This window comes from Lynx canadensis, chromosome D1 (genome assembly GCF_007474595.2).
Source record: "Lynx canadensis isolate LIC74 chromosome D1, mLynCan4.pri.v2, whole genome shotgun sequence".
Taxonomy (NCBI): domain Eukaryota; kingdom Metazoa; phylum Chordata; class Mammalia; order Carnivora; family Felidae; genus Lynx; species Lynx canadensis.
The window spans coordinates 67,795,025-67,810,396 of record NC_044312.2 but is presented as its reverse complement, the minus strand read 5'-3'; positions in this window follow the sequence as shown (position 1 = coordinate 67,810,396).

Genomic DNA, 15,372 nt, shown 5'->3' with positions numbered 1-15,372 from the left:
GCTTCATGCAAGGAGCTGAGTCAGCACATTAGCTACAGAGCCAGGCTCTGCCTCCCTTTTACCCTCCAAAATCTCAAGGGAATCTCTCTTGTGACACACCCCAACAGGAAACACACAAGCAAGGGAATCTTTTACATGAACAAAGCCGAAATGCCACGTTACAAAGCCATCGGTGCGGTAAGTCAGACTCCCCTGGAGACAGACTCTGAGAGGGAGGTGGAAATCCGGAGGCTGAGGTTTTTCAGGGATATTCTCTGAGTAAGAAAAGCGGGATGGGGCCAAGGGAGAAGCTGAACAGAGAGGCAGTCACAACAGGGACCCATTCCCCATGGAGCTCTGCGTCCAGGCTGGCCTTCAGGGTTGTCTGGAATCAGGCAAGGCTGCCTCCAGAAGAGCACAGGGCCTGCGTGCAGCAGTGAGGAGGTGGAGGGCAGTTTCAGGGGGGTATAGACTGTGAGCCATCAGCAACCTTCACTCCTGGCACCTGGGGGAACGAGTGCCCGGGTCCCAAAGGGACCTCTGGACAGGCCCCACCATGGCCAGTAAACCTGCTTCACTAAATGCCTTGCCTGTGAGGAGAGCATCTCTGCCGGAGGAAGAGATTTTAGATGGGATGACAGAGCTGTGTGTGCTGGTAGGAGTGGGGGGGATTCTCCCTATTGCTTGAAGGGCTGCTCTCTCCCTATTGCTTGAAGCAGTCTCTAGTGACTGCTTCCTTGTCCTCCACTTCCAAATCTCTTCCCAGCTCCAGGGGCAGGAGGTAGAACTTTGCAGCGCTTCCCCGGGACTTTCCGTGGTACCACTCTGCACCTGCTACTTTGCAATGGTTACATGGGTGTCCCCCATACTCAGGCTTCCCTGGGAAAACCCGGGTTCCGGGGAATGTGGAATTCTAGGACACACTATGAATTTCCTGCAAAGTGAGCTTGGAAATCCAGGCATGAGACTTTGTCTCCAGAAAGGCTGCTGAGAACCCATTCCCTTTACTCCGCTGAGGGTGGGCTCTGGCGCCATCCTCAATGTCATTTTCCTTGTGCCATTGCAGGGTCCATGAGTGGCAAGAAAGACAAGGCTGCCATTTTGTTTTTTCCCAGAGGCATCAAACCACTGCCTTACACACGGCTATTCTTAAATATCTTCCAAGTAAAATTGTCCTTAGAATTTAAGTGCCATACTTACACAAAAGTGTGGACGAATGCAGAAAATAAGCACATCCTTCCAGTGTCTTCCATCTCAGTGGCAGGCCCCTCTCCATCTTGTGGTACAAGCCAGAATCTGAGGCGTCCCCTTGATACCACTCTCTTCTGCAGCCCCCTCTTCACCAACCACTGTCAAGAGCTTTCCCAGGCCCCTTCCCACTTCCCTCTTTCTTCACTGGCCCCTCCCTCAAGCTGCCAGCACCCCTTCTCTGGGACCCTGCGGTGACCCCTGACTTTGTCTCCTCATATGTACTCCTGCCCCTTCAATCTGATCTCCATTCTGGACACAGAATAGTCTTTTTTTTTTTAATGCTTATTTATTTTTGAGAGAGAGAGAATGAGCAGGGGAGGGGCACAAAGAGAGGGGGACACAGGATCCAAAGTGAGCTCTGTGCTGACAGCGGAGAGTCTGAAATGGGGCTAGACTCACGAACTGCAAGATCATGACCTGAGTTGAAGTCAGACTGTCAACCGGGGTTGCAATCCGGGTGCCCCACGTAGAATGGTCTTTTAAAAATATAGTTCTGGGGCACCTGGGTGGCTCAGTTGGTTGAGCGTCTGACTTCGGCTCAGGTCATGATCTGGCAGTTCATGAGTTCGAGCCCCAGGTCAGGCTCTGTGCTGACAGCATGGAGCCTGAAGCCTGCTTCAGATTCTGCGTCTCACCCTCTCTCAGCCTCTCTCCCATTCACACTCTGTCTCTCAAAAATGAATAAACGTTAAAAAAAATGCTTTAAAAATACAGTTCTGATCATGTGTTTTCTGTCCTTCAGTTTATTCAGTGTCTTCTGACCTATTGTGTTCCAGATAAGAATACAATTCCTAATATGGCTCCCAAGGCCCTACAAGGCCTCGGGTCTTAGCCTGCTCCGGGCTGTGCCTCACTCACTGTGCTGCAGCCAGGGCTGGCCTCTCTACCGGGTCTCCCCAGGGACCTCCCCTGTTCTTCCCCCACCTGCTAATGTCTGCTGTGGTTAGTGGTTCCACACACAGGACCTGTAGTCAGACCCTCAGGATTCCAATCTCCAGCTCCAGCACCTTTTTTTTTTTTTTAAACCTGTGTAGCTTTGGGCAACTTACTAAAGCTCTCCACACCTCAGTCTCCTCATCTGTAAAATGGGTGCACTCCAATGCTGCAGGAGTACATGAGGCACTGTGTGTAGACCACAGTACCAGGCACGTTGTGAGTGTTTGGAAATGTTAGTGACCACCCTAATGCATCCTGCAGGCCTCAGCCCAGGTGTCCCTCTTCACGGCGGGTGGCCCCTGCTGCCCCCACACCCCACCAGGGCCAGAGCCCTCCCATGCTCCTGTGGTCCCTGCCCCTTCCTTCCTTTCACAGCATGTACACAAGGTGCTCAGGCCACAAGCCCCCTCAGGGCAGAGACACGGCCTGATTGCTCACCATTATGTCCCCAAAGAGCCTAGCACCAACGTTTCTCAAAATAAACGTTCCCTTCTCTGGTGCATCCAGGAGAGGGTGGGTATGGGATGTGATCTGGGCTCTCTGTCACCATACAAGGAGTGGGACTGGGAGGAAGGAGGCGTGTCCCAGGACGCCTTCTAGGGCTGACGTCTGTGAGTGGTCTGCCCAGGTCTAGTGAGTGTGAGCAGAGGCGCCACATCGGCCCCATTTGGTGCCTCACCTGGACCCCGCAGGCTTCATTCAGAGTGAGGCCCACAGCCCTGCTTCGGAGGCTTAGCCATAGAAGACAGCTCTTCCCACCAACATTAACTTGCCCACATGGCCAGCCTGGCTTCACAGGGGTGTTGTTTTGATTTCCATTTCTTTATTAGAGAACAAGGCCACCTAACACAAACACTTGTCTGAGTCTGAAACAGAAAAGGGCAGGAGGGATATCATGGAAAAAGTCCGTATTATGGGTGGGGAGGCCTGAATGCAAGCCTACATTGCCCTTCTCTGAGTAATAGTGCACTAATCATTTTCACTCCCTCATTTGTTTTACTCATTTGGTTTTTTTTTTTTTTTTAAGTTTATTCATTTATTTTGAGAGAGAAAGGGAGAAAGAGAGAGAACACAAGTGGGAGAGGAGCAGAAAGAGAGGGAGAGAGAAAGAATCCCAAGAGGGCTTGGCGTGCTATCAGTGTGGAGCCCAGCATGGGACTCAAACTTGTGAACCCTGAGATCATGACCTGAGCCGAAATCGAGAGTGGGACACTCAAGCAACTGAGCCCCCCAAGCACCCCTGTTTTACCCATTTGTGAAATGAAAGAGAAGGATGTCTGAGCCCCAGCAAGGGTGTGCCAGCCTCTCCCTCGGTCTCGGAGAACCTACCTGCCACACACTGATGTCAGTTCTAGGTAACAGGGGGCCCTACTGGACACAGAGTCCTGATTGGGCTAAGGGTGGACACCCCGCCAGGCCCGTCTTAGGCCACGAGGACGGAATCAGCCACCTGGTGATGGGCACTGTAACTGTAGGTTAGGAAAAGCCAGACCCGTGCTGCCCTGATGCGGGGCAGGGCTGAATTTTGTAGCTGCATTTTGGGAGTACACCTGTGAGCCTTGGAAAACGAACTGGTTTACAGAGACAAAAATGGAACAGGCAAAGGCACATGGCCCCAGACAGAGATAGAGAGGAGTCTCCGATGAATTTCGTCCCTGTAAAGCCCAGCTGTAATTCCTCTGGGGCGTGCCTGGGGACACCCCTGTAGCCCCTCCTTTAAGTGGGGTTCAGACTGTTTCTATTCTATTGTTGATAAAGATGTCTTCTCATATTGGATGTCAGTTAAACACCTCAACACATACGACTGCCTTACTCATGACAGCTTTCTACTGTCCAAAGACCTCTGACTTCACTTACCCTGTTTTAAAGCCCACTAGACCAGGGAGATCAGTGCTATAGGAAGGGCTTTCATTGCCCAGCTGAGGAAACCAAGACCCAGAGTGGGTGACGGTCAAGGTGAAGGCAGAGCTCTGCCTTCAGAGCATATCCGGAAGTGCCATCGGAGGACCCTCTGTCGCCCGTGGCATCAGCCCGCTCTAGGCCAAGGCTGTTATGAACTCAGGCTGTTTGCAGAACTCTGCTGTGGAACAGCGTCTGTCCCTGGTCTGTTATGTGTTCTAAAAAGTAACAAGGGCTAGACCATGGGGACGCTAGAGCTGGGGACATAGATGCAAGGCGCAGACCCCAGGCAAAGCTGTGCAGACGCCTCTACGGTGAAACGGGAGTAGCCACTGGCCCGGAGAGCACAGCCAAGCTCCTAGGCATGGCATGAGTGTGCAGGAGTGGGGTGAACACCACAGACAAGAACACCCCCTTCCTAAAGCGGGAATAGGGATCTGAGTGGCCAGGAGACATTTGTAGGCGTCCAGCCTGTGACTTCAGCCTCTGGGCACTGGCCACCAACTGCCAGACATCCCCTGGGCCATGAGCAGCGGGAGAGGCGACACAGTTGGGAAATCCCCAGAGTGTCTCTGCAAAAATCAAAGAACCTGGAGAAGAGGATGAGGAAATTTTCTGATCATTATTCAAAGCTCCTTTTTGTCCTGTTAAATACTTCGGGAGCTTCAGGAGAAAAATCAAAGATACGGTTTTCTAAAGATGCCATCCCTGTGAGCAAAAGTCACGTATTTTGAGCAGGTGTTGGCACTGCAATAATACATTGTTTTGAGTCCGAGTTCTCTCCGTAGCCTCACTCTCGGGCACAGGCGTGGCACGAAGCCGGCTCCTTATAGAAATAACCTGAGGGCTTGCTCGGAGCCCGGGCCAGGTTGGACTGTAAGCACTCTCATACCCCATTTCACAGATGAAGAACGGAGGTGTCGGAATCCCAGGTCTCACAGCTGCGACGAGGTGGAAGCAGTGTTTGCCTCCAGGCAGCCTGGCTCCAAACCCCTGACGTAATCTTTGGAGTATATTTGATGCTCCTTGTCCTCATGTTTGGACAGGACCGGTTCGGGTGGGCAGGATGGCAGGGGCCTGTGTATGGAGCCCATCAATACCAGCTGGGCTAAGGCTTTCAGTTTGCCGGCCCTTGCTGGTGACGATGTTTTCACCAGGGTCTGAACCTGTTTTTTAGCTGCACTGTCTATGAAGTAGAGTCTTTGGAAGAACAAAGGACAGAGTCAGGGAAACCGGGGTCTGTATCTTGGGCAACACTCTTTCCTTCTCTGAGCTTCATGTCCCCCACCAAAAAAAAAACACAGGTAGATGAGATGGCCTTGCATCTCCTCTCACATGCTCTTATTTCCAGATGATTTTCACATGTCATCTGAATTCTACCCACAGAGGAGAAGCTTATTTAAGCGTCAGGTTAAATAATTCAGCAGCTGGCACATGGTCTGCCCTCAGTAAATGTCCCAGAGTAATTTAAGGGATGCCTTAGGCATCTGGACTTCCCATCATATCTGTGTCTATCCCCGTAATTTCCTAACCCTTGATGAGCCATGTGAGTTGTCGTAAAGCCTGCGGTTTATGAAGATTTCAGGGCTCAAATCCCAATCAGGGGGCATGAAATCCCTGAGAGGAAGAGTCCAGAATGTCATTGAAGCTGACAGAGACAGCATAAAAGAAAACAGGACCAATCTCACTCATGAATATAGATGTGAAAATTCTAGACAAAATGCCAGCAAATTGAATTCAACAGTATATTAAAAGAATAATTTAGCACAACCAAGTAGGGTTTACCCGAAGAATGCAAACCTGTTTTAATATTAGTAAATCTGTTTATAGAACACATCAAAGGGTCAAATAAGACAAACCATATGATTATCTCACTAGGAGCAGGAAAATCATTTATGAAAATTCAACATCAATTCCCAAAGGGGACATTCTCTAAAATACCAGGAATAGATGGGACAAGTGGACATTTGTTGGGATGGGGGTGGTTAGTGGGCTGGCACTCCACATCTGAACCCTCTCCCTATGGGAAATTTCTCACTTTCTGGATTTGGGTGAGAGACAGAGCTATCTCCGAGTATGAAAATGGAGAAAATGCCAGACGCTCACTCTTCCAGGCGCTGGCCCCACCCCCTGCAGCAACAGTGAGGCACTCGGCCTACACTCAGATGATGGAGCAAAGAAAAGAGGCAGCAGAGAGTTTTTTATTTTTAATTTGGTTTCATTAAATGCAGAGGATTTTGTATGATGTCTCCAGTAACAGCAGTAACATGGGTTTGCAGGGACAGCAGTGCAGTTGCTGTATCTGGGTTCCAGGGGCCAACAGTGCTGGCGTCTCAAGCTGTGGCATCTCACATCCAAGATGGCCATGGCCACACCTGTCTTCTGGGGCATCTGGGCCATGGTGACCACTGCCCAGGTTCCATCCGTTCTTGACCTTGTGATGATTCTCTGAGCTATCCAGGGTCCCATCAAAATTTCTTCTCCACTGAAATCCTCCAGCATCAGTTTCTGTTATGAACAGCTAAGAAATCTTAGTGATGCAGAAGGCTAGTTCCTTAACCTAACAAAGAATATGTCTCTGGTTTTCAAACTTGTTGCCAAAATAATACATAATGGCATCGCTATTAAAACTAAGAGTAAAACAAAGATTGTAGCTAATGCTACCATTTTTTTTTTTTTTTTTTTTTTGGCCTATGCATCCATATCTTCTCTAAAAGTCAGATTTGTTGGGGTGCCTGGGTGGCTCGGTCAGTTGAGCACCTGACTCTTGATTTCAGCTCAGTTCTATGATTCCATAGTCACAGGATCAAGTCTTGCATCAGGCTCTGTGCTGAGCGTGGAGCCTGCTTGAGATCCTCTCTCTCTGTCCCTCTGCTCTTCCCGCTATGCATGCTCTCTCTGTCTCTAAAACAAAAAATATAAATAAATAAATAAATAAATAAATAAATAAATAAATAAAAGTCAGATTTGTTGAGATTTAGTTTGCATATGCTAAAATGTACCTCTTTAAAATTTACAATTTGATGACTATTAGCAAATCTATATAGTTACTTAAGCACCACAACATTCAATGTATAAACTATGTCCATCACCCCAAAAGCTTCCCTTAAGCTCATTTGGAGTTAATTCTCTCCCTAACCCCAACCCTGGCAACCATTTTTCTGATCTGTGTCTGTAGGGTGGCCTCTTCCAGAATGTCATATGGCGAAATCATATGGTGGCCTGCTCCTTTCACTTAGCGTTCGACTTCTGCAATCCATCCACGTGGCTGCCAGAGCAGTATTCCACTGTATGCGTGTGCCAGAAGTTGTTTCACAGTCCAACGGTTGATAGACATGGGGATGTTTTCAGCTTCAGACTATCAGGCAGGAAGCTTCTATGAGCACTTGCGTAAAGGTTTTTGTATGAACATATGTTTATTTGTATTGGGTAAATATCTAGGAGTAGGAACGCTGGGTCATAATTAGTAAATATTGAACTCCAGAGAAACTACCAAGCTGTTTTCCAAAGTGCCGTCCTGTTTTGCATTCCCACCAACACCACATGAGAGTCCCATGCTCTGTACCCTTCTGCACTAACACTCGATATGATCAGCCTTTTCATTTGAGCTGAGTAGTAGATGTAGTCTCTTGGTTTGGTTTTAATTTTTATTTCTCTGATAACGGATAAGGTTGAGCATCTTTTCATGTGTCTATTTGCCACCAAAATATCTTTGTTTGGTGACGGGTCTGTTCAAACTCTTCATCTAGTTATTTTTTTCTACAGCTGTTTATCTTATTATTATTGGGCTGTGAGGGTTTTTTATGTACTCTGGATACAAATTCTCTATCAGATTTGTGTTTTGTAATATTTTCTCCCCCTTGGTGGCTTGTCTTTTCATTTTCTGAAGAATGTCTTGCAAAAAGCGAAAGTTTTGATTTTGATGAAGTCTAATTTACCACTTTTTCTTTTATGATTCATGCTTTTTTGTGTGTCCTAAAAAATCATTGCCTAGCCCAAAGACACGAATATTATTTTTCCTGTGCTTTCTTCTTAAGAGCTAAAACTATATTTGAGCCTAAGATTCGTCTTGAGTTAGCTTTTATAGGAATGTGTGAGAAAAGGGTCAATGTTCATGTTTTACATATGAATGCAAACATTTTCCAGAATACCATTATCATGTAACATTGTATCATGATATCATGTATCATGTAACAACTAAAAGTTCTGGTTGGCATAGTAAGATACCAAACATCAGTATGAGGTAAATTATTGGAAAGGAGGAGGAAAAACATTATTTACACTCAGTATGATTTCATACCCCAAAGAACTCAAGAGAATCTATTGAAAACACATGGAATTAGCAAGGAGAATTCAATAAAATAATTCATTGCAGAATAAACATGCAAAAATCAACAACTTTTCTATATAACAACAGTAATCATTTAAAGGCTATAATAGAAAAGTAAAGAATCCTGTTTGTAATAGCAATAAAAGCAATAAATGCCCACAAATAATCTTCACAAAGAAAGTGCAGGACCAACAGAATGAACCTCAGAAAGCTTTACTGAAAAAAAGATAACTAAATATAGATGTGTCAATCTCTTAGATGGAAAAACTCAATAGTATAAAGATGTTCATTTTCCCAAAGGAATCTGTAATATTGGAGGGTTTGGGGGAACATGACAAAATGATTCTTCTAAAATTTATCTGGAAGAGTGAACAGGAAGAGTAGTTGAACAAAAAAATGTTGAAGAGCAGTGAGGAGGGCCTGCCTTACCAGGTGGGAGGATATTTAATAAAGATATCATAATTAAAATATTGTGGCAAGGGCTCTAAATCAAATAAGTGATAGAGCATGTGCTAGAATAGGATAAATGAGTCTAAACAGAACCTGATATATATTAAAATGTCATGTATGATAACATCATTAATCAGCTGGAATCACAATGTGTTGCAGGATAGCAAGAATGGAAGAAAAGAGACGAGTTCAGAGGCTATGGGGATAGTTGAGGAGAAATGTGATGGAAGACAAGTTTGTTGGGCTGCTAAGCCAGAGCTGCTCCATAAGTTGTCAGGCAAGCCAGAACCCCCTCTGGGGAGCAGGGCATTGCAGGCTGGTCGGCAGGTATGCAGAGGGAGTCAGACACCTCCAGCTCCCTCTAGTGACAAAACTTAACATCATGTCAGCTGGCAAAGGCAATAGATGTAAAAGACCCTTATCCACTTCTATAGATCAGGCAACGAACGGTGAACTTGGACTGAGAGGTAACATATTGATAACCAACAGGATGTAAGTACCAAACTATGTTTTTTCAAATACAGTTAGGGTCTCAGCTCTGGACACGGTTGCTAACATCCCAATGGCCAAAGCAAGTCACCTACTGGAGTCCAATATCAATGAGGTGTATGGGAAGCATATTCTATGGAGAGAGGGGGAGGGGAGTGAATATCCAATAATAATAGTAACAATATTCCGAACGATTATAGTGGTAGTACTAGTAGGATTGTCCTGAGGGACTGAAAAGGAAGGTAAAGAAGTGGGATGGTTTTCAGATTTCAGAGATGTGAGCAGTTGGTGGCTGGTGATGCTACTTACTACTGTGGGGAGGACCAGAAGATAAACAGGTTTGCTGGGTAAAATCAAGAGTTTTGTTTGAGATTTGTCAAACACTGACATCTAAGACGAGATGTCACGTGGGAGTCTAGAGCTCAAGAGAAAGATCACATGGAGAGATATATGCATGATAACCACTGGCTTATAGAAAGTGCTTCATGCTGTGGATCTGCTCAGGGTCACCGAGGAAAAGAGTGTAGCCAGAGCAAAGGGACTGTTCAGGGATGGAGCCCTGGGCACTGCAATATTTTTTAACAGGTAGGGAGAAGGATTCTGTAGGGGGACTGCAAAGGCGTTGCTGGCCTTGTGGAAGAAAACCAGGAGGGTACGGTGTCACAGGAGCTAAGAGACCAGGGTGTTTCGAGAAGGAGGGGATGCCAAATGTTACCAGGGATTTGAATGCAGCGAAGATTGTTGGTGACCTTGACATGAGCTGGGTAGGGGACCAACTCCATGAAGGAGCACTTTACTAGGTGCCGGAGCTAAGAAGATGAATAAGATACGTTTCTTGCCCTTTAGGAAATCGTAGCCTGGTGGAAAAGGGAGACATGCAAATAAATCATTGCAATACAGTGTGATAAATCTTATAATAGAATAACATTTTCTTAACACGTGTTCCACTGAACACTATTTGAGGGAGATGTTAATCAGTGCTCTAAAACCGGAGTGTTGCAAGACCAAATAAGCTTGGGAAGTGCTGCAGACTGAACCCCGTCTCGGGCTGCAGAGCCTACTGCCAGCCTTTTAGCGCTATGTCCAGGGCTTAGGAAACCAATGTATTGCACCTTGGGGTTCTCTCTGTACACCCAGGTCTTGTCTGGTACCCCAAGAATTAAGGAGAAACAATGCCAGCTCCACAGTAGAAACAGCTGCTGGCGGGAGGGAAACAGACCCAGGAGGAACAGCTTCTGACAGGGTGACCTGAGAGCGGATTCGATCCTAGCAGGACTGTCAAAGCAGGATTTCCCTGCAACGTGCCGGGCAGCAGGGGCAACTGTCTCAGGACCCCCTCCCCCCCGGTGGCTTTGTCCCACAGGACCCAGTGTCTGAGACCTCCCAGCTGAGCCAGTAGGCCTGCAAACCCGGGGCAACCACTCACACTTTGCAGCAGAGTTGAGAGGTCTGGCTTCTAATTAAGTTGACAGTTTCCCTAGAGGTAGAAAAATTAGAGAAAATTAAATCACCAGTCAGCTCCTCAGCAGTTTTGGTCTTCAATTTTTCCCTGACAACTAAAGCCATGGAGGCAGCAGAGACCCTATAAATACTTGGTTGCACAGAACACATGCCGCTGAACAAAAATCATCTCATTAGTCTACGGTTCTGGGATTTCCAGGTGCTTTCTGAAGTACCCTATATCCTGGGGAGGTAGGGACAGAGGCGGCGGGGTTCTGGGAGATTGGAAGGCACACGTCATGATGTCCAGAGGACAGGGCGGCTTGGGCGTGGCAGAAGCAGGTGCCAGTACCCGATGGGTGTGAGTCCAGACAGCAGAAGGTGCTTCGGTAATATGGTTCTGAGTGATGGCTCAGTCACAGCCTGGCCTCAACCACTTTCTGGGGGTAAAGCAAGGGACAGCCAACCCAGGGAGAGAGTAGGATGGGGAGAATTCAGGGTGAGGAAATGGAGTTCAGTGCAGGGAAACTGAGGCAGAAATCAAATCCAGACCTGTGGACTGAGGTAATATGGTAAGGGTAGGAATGTGAGAATAGTTTTGTTTTGTTTTGTTTTGTTTTCCTCAGCAACCCAACCCTGAAAAAATTGTCAGGTAACCCCTCATCCTGTTCAGGGTGGGAGAACCGCGGTCTTCCCTCAGAGCTTCTCTAGTTCTAGCTGTGGGGAAGTGAGGACCAGCAGGGCATAGAGCTAAAGTACCTTGGATATAAGGAGGCCACAGGGGCAATACCCCACCTCCTCATTGCTCTTCTTGAATTCTCGACAACCCCTCTTGAACACAGGGTCTTTGGTTTAAAGGGTTGCGTGAGTCACCTTTTTAAGAAGTCAAGCAAAAAAGAGTCTTCTTATTGGAGCTGTTTTCATTGCAAAGAATCAAGTGCCACTGTGGCTTAAGAACAGAGATGCAGTTTATTGCAGTGACACAGAGGGACGTTAGACTAAAGAGACAGGGTAGAAAGCACAGCCAGACCCCCACAGGGCCCAGGCCTGAGGACATCTCAGTCTCTGTCAGGTCATATGATCTCTCTAATTCTGTTTCCATTCAATTCTTCTATTGATCAACCATCTTCCTCTGCTTACACACACTGTGCATGCCCTCCACTGCCGTGTGCATCAATCAGCCATCAATCCTGATTCTAGATGACTTTTAGTTTAAACAGCCCTCCGTCAATTGGCCACTGTTCCTGTGCAATCTCATCCAGATTCTCTAGAAGTCAATGAGTCACTGGCTGGCAATGGTAAGTCAATGGGTCATTACCCAATAGGTCACCAACCAGAAAATAGATCAGCTATTCACCAACTATTTATTGCCAAGGAAGGTGGAATCACATAATACTTGCATTATCCCTGCCAGGGACTGTGAGCAGGGTGGATATTGAAGCCCAAATGTATAGAGTTGTGTAGATGATTACAAGAAATTCAGACTTATTGAAAGAATATACAAAGCAGGTATGGTAGCTGAACAATGGCCCCCCAAAGATCTCCACGTCCTAATCCTGTGAATGTTACCTTCTATGGCAAAAGGGACTTTGCAGATGTGATGAAGTTAAGAATCTTGAGATGGGAAGATCGTGCTGGGTTATTCAGGTGGGCCAAATGGCATCACAAGAGTCTTTATAAAAGGGAGTCAGAAGGGTAGAAAACACAGTAGGAGGAGATGTGACACAGAAACAAGAGATTGGAGTGATTCAAGGAAGGGCCACAAGCTGAAGAGTGCAAATGGCCTCAGCTAAAAAAGGTAAGGATCTAAATTCTCTACTGAAGCCTCCAGAAAGAACATACCCCTGTTGACATTTTGATTTTAGACTTCTAACCCCCAAAACCCATATTTGTGTTGTTTTAAGCCACTAATTTTGTGCTATTTAGTTACAGAAGCAACAGGAAACTAACACAGCCTGGAATCATGGGACGTCCTCCTTCCTCACCCTGCGTGGACCTGGGACCGGCACTTCTGGTAGACAGCCAGAACTGCAGCTCATTGTCACCCAGCATGTAACTTGAGTTCAAGCAAACTCCACTCCCTTGTGTGTATCTTGCATTTATACTCTTTCCATAAGTGAAGGTTTGATTGAGTTGGTTCATCACTGTCCAATAGGCAGGATTCCTATTGCACAGTCATGCTAATGGTGCACACCTGGGGGTGTGGCTTCCCTCTTGTCCAATCAGCTGTGTCCAGGGCAACAAGACTGCTGTCAATCAACTCAAAGTGAGGAAAATGTTACTGAGGAAAGAATGGGTCTGGGCTGTTTGTGGGAGTCACTTGAGGACACCTCCCAGGTGACACAGAAGTTTAGAAAGCAATCTTGAGGTTTTAAGAGAAGAAAGGCCCTTTCTGACCTCTTTACACAAACTTTAATACGGCAGCTTGAATTGTCAGAAGCTTTAGAGCTACAGACCTGGGGCTCCTTTCTATGGGGTCCTTTGATCCCGGCCCACCGTCCCCTAATGCCAGCTCTGATGGTAGTCCTCCGAATGTCAAAGGTGACCATTCCTCCTGCATCACCCACCTTGACCTTGGCCCTGCAGATTGGTTTGAAGGAGGGCACAGTCTCACTGCTTGCCCAGAAGCAGTATTTTTAGGAGTTTAAAGAGAAGAAAAATCTGTTGAAGGCAATTTCAGGTTCTAGGCTTTATAAAAAGAGATGCAGTGGAAATCTGGAAATCAGGATGGCTTAAGAAGTCAAAGACATTTGAATTACTGCCTTTGGGACTGGAAGAAACCCAAACAATTAGAGGTGTAAAGGCACAGGATTCACGGCTTGATAGGTGTTGATATATCCCTCAAAACAGGTCTCCAGGCCCACTGGAGCCTGACCTCATTTAAAACTCCTGGAAAAATGCATGTAATAAGCTCAGTCTGAAGGCTCCCTGACAATTCAGTTTGGATCAAGGCTCTTTCCTATAAGGGTTTGTTGTATTTATTACCATTTTTTTTTAGTTATTTATGTTTTCCTGTTATAATATGCTACCTTTTAAAAAACAATTAAGAATCTCAGACCAGACTATCTAGAAATAAACTGGTGCTTTTCTATGGTGTTTGTTAAAAGGCAAGGATTTTGTTTTTTACTCATTACTCCGTCTTGTTATGGATTTTCAATGACTTGTCTCAAAATTGTTCCATCACCTTAACCTGAATCCTCAATTACGTTTCCCAGTCACTACTATTAAATAAAAACCTTTAAAGTATTTTAATTTAGGGGCACATTGGTGACTCAGTCCGTTAAACATCCGACTCTTGATTTCAGCTCAGGCCATGATCTCACGGTATAGTTCATGAGATCGAGCCCCACACTGGGCTCCTGACAGCATGAGGCCTGCTTGGGATTCTCTCTCTCTCCCTTTCTCTCTCTGCCCCTCCCCCGCTCACACACACACATACTCTCTCTCTCTCTCTCAAAATAAATATTTTTTTACATAAATTTTTGGGGCGCCTGGGTGGCTCAGTCAGTTAGGCGTCCGACTTCGGCTCAGGTCATGCTCTCATGGTTTGTGAGTTTGAGCCTTGTGTTGGGGTCTGTGCTAACAGCTTGCAGCCTGGAGCCTACTTCAGATTCTGTGTCTCATTCTCTCTCTGCCCCTTCCCCACTTGTGCTCTGTCTCTCAAAAATAAATAAATGTAAAAAAAAAATTTTTTTAATAAAAAATAAATTTTTTCAAAAGTGTTTTAATTTAAATCTTATTTTAAAGGATCATACGTTCCCTTATGATTCCCTTAATAAAGACTAAAAGGGGTGCCCGGGTGGCTCAGTTGGTCAAGCATTTGACTTCAGCTCAGGTCATGATCTCACATTTTGTGAGTTCAAGCCCTGTGTTGGGCTCTGTGCTGACAACTCAGGTCCTGGAGCCTGCTTTGGATTCTGTGTCTCCCTCTCTCTCTCTGACCCTCCCCTGCTCACACTCTGTCTCTCTCTCTCTCAAAAAAAAAAAAAAAAAAAAAAAAGATTAAATAACTAAAACACTATTTTTAAATGTACATTTATATAATAGATATATCTACCTAAGAAGGCAAAATTTATCTGCTATATCCTACCTTTATTGTCAGAAAAAAAAAAAAAAGATAATGTGGTTTCTACCTTCAGAATGTGCAGCCCCTCACAGAGGGTCCCTTGAGGCAGGGTCATGGCCGATTTCATCTCATTCGCACCTAGCTCCATGGGCTATATCCTCCTTCCTGGAGGGTCTGACCGCCTCATGATGCCCAAGATCCACTATGAAGATCCCGGGAGGGTGTGGGGAGAGCAATAGAAAGTCTACAGAAGATCGGGCAGGAAAAGGGCCTTAGCCACAGGGCTGCGGTGGAGACAGCGTTGGGCTCCCTGGCACCTCTAGCTCTCCCATCTCCATGGAGATCAGTTTTCTGCCCCTTATTTGAGCCCAGCCCCAGGCCTACACTCCTGCCAACAGCATCTTGGAGGCAAGCTGGATAAACCCCTAGGCTGCCACAAGGTCTGGAAGCTGTGTGCCCTGTGGCTAGCACATGGGGAATAACCAGGTGTGGTTTGGAAATCACAGTGTCTCCATCTCACATCAGGCCCTGA